General features: G+C 41.3%; 1 long non-coding RNA gene across 1 annotated transcript; it reads left to right on the top strand.

Moving 5' to 3' along the window:
- The first annotated feature begins 792 nt into the window (after positions 1-792).
- Positions 793-1,984, top strand: LOC111654735 (uncharacterized). Its single transcript, XR_002760754.2, has 4 exons — positions 793-934; positions 1,157-1,249; positions 1,409-1,510; positions 1,868-1,984. It is a non-coding gene; the product is annotated as an uncharacterized LOC111654735 (long non-coding RNA).
- The last annotated feature ends 14 nt before the right edge of the window (positions 1,985-1,998 follow it).

Raw genomic sequence — 1,998 nt, 5'->3', positions numbered from 1 at the left:
GAATACATTTGACTCTTGAAACTGTGAGTTTGACTTTTACTCCTCTGTTTCTCTGAATGAGGCTTTTTCTTCTGTGTACCGTGTGAATCTCTTTTACCAGAAATATGAGAACTAAACAAAGCAGTTCATTGGAGGAATTTAAATCACAGAAAGTACTGACCAACTGTACCTTCCGCTGATGCAACTGTTACTCTACACAAACCAAGTGACAAACTCGCCCCTCCCCTCCGACAAGCTTGACCACGAGCTGGTTTCACAAAGATAGACTGTGACTGCGGTTTATATAACAATTATATAACAAATAGTCATACTTCACTGTATCCATCTGCTCAGCTCAGTTTACCCCACTAGAACATGTTGTCTCTTGTTTTTTTGTGCTACTCCTCATCGCCGGTGTCATTGATTGTTACCATGATAACATTGGTCTTAGGACCTTAGCCTGGGGGTAAGGTGTTAAATTTTTTTGGCTTAAGTCAGTCAGTCAGACTCTGTTTTTATTTTTGTGAAACTTTTTTACATGTATTAAACTAATCTATGAACGCAATGAAGACTGAACCCACACTACAGACCAGTCTGAAATATCTTTGTGAAACTGGCCCCAGGTGGTGCTTTCAGAAGTGCTCAGGTCTCTCTGAACAGTCATTTAATTTCTTAGCATGCATTAGCACAGGTCGCCAGTCTTTTAAAGTTAAGTGATAAAAAAAAAATGTTTCAGTATTCAGGACCTCAAAGTCTGACCCACATGAAATAAAATTCCAAACAGACCATAAAACAGACCCTGACTGTCAGAAAGTCCATTTAGAGACCGCATCATTTAACTTATCATTGTTATTTGTACAAACACCTCATAAAGAATGACTGAGGAGACATTTATTTTCTGCCTCTTATCTTATCTTCCAGGCGAGACAGGTCCTGGGAGACAACTTCTGTCAATGTGAGCACACAACCACACACACGCACACACACACATACACAAACGCACATTCAAGCAGAAAGATAGGAACACACAAATTTAAAGAAACACACACACAAGAACACGCATTTCTTTTGGCAGTCCTGTTTACAAGCATCATACCATTTTATTCATAAATAAATCCACTGTGAGTGGCTGATTTTAGCATGTGATGATGGGGTCACATCACTTCCTGTGTTTAAGCGCCCCAGTTTGACCAGGACAACCTAAAGAAGTCCTCTGCCTCGCCACGACTGGATGACATCTACAGCTATCACAGAGGAAGACGTCAATCAGGTCAGGGTTAGTGGTCATTTTCTCTGTGCTGCAGTTTAACAAGATGATGTGATTTTAATGTACATCCATGAGAAATAACAGTTTTAACAGAGTTGGAAAGATGCTTAATGTAGTCATTAAAATAATACCTGAGGGTCTCTCTGCTGTTTGTCCCTCCAGAGCCTCCAGAGCTGCTGATGTACACACCTGAGAAGTCCAGGAAGAGTCTGCCGCTACTGCTGGAGGGAAACCTGCCATACAGACGCACCAGGAGACAGTCAGGTAGACAGAAACACCTGGGGACAGTCAGGGAGACAGAGACAGAAAAAACAGGAGACAGTCACGTAGACAGAGACAGAGAAACCAGGAGACCGTCAGGTAGACAGAGACAGCTAATCTAAATCAACAGTTGAGGACAGAAGTGTCCGTCCTCCACTGAGGACCGATGCTGTCAGTCAGTGTTCAGCTGTGAAAAGTTGATGAGATTATGAACATTTTTCCTGATAAGTGTGCAAAAAAAACTCACAGAATGATGACTCACAGAAACTTGGTATTGAGTAATAATAACAACAAAACCTGTCAGGTCAGAGTTTTAACCATGAGCCAACAGATCAAACAAAGTCTCTGTTTATTTTTCAGCTCCAGCTAAAGATATTGAAGCAGCGTTTCATCCCAATGGTGAGAATCTGTCTGAGTCAACTTGAGGATCATACTAATGATAAAGATGTACTGCACAATACAAATTCAACAGACCAACCAGGCCTGCTGAA

The sequence above is a fragment of the Seriola lalandi genome, unplaced genomic scaffold (genome assembly GCF_002814215.2).
Source record: "Seriola lalandi dorsalis isolate HSWRI2012SDOR001 ecotype SW California unplaced genomic scaffold, Sedor1 jcf7180001974862, whole genome shotgun sequence".
Taxonomy (NCBI): Eukaryota; Metazoa; Chordata; class Actinopteri; order Carangiformes; family Carangidae; genus Seriola; species Seriola lalandi.
The sequence above is the reverse complement of the archived record's forward strand: the minus strand, read 5'-3'. Positions and strand labels throughout refer to the sequence as shown.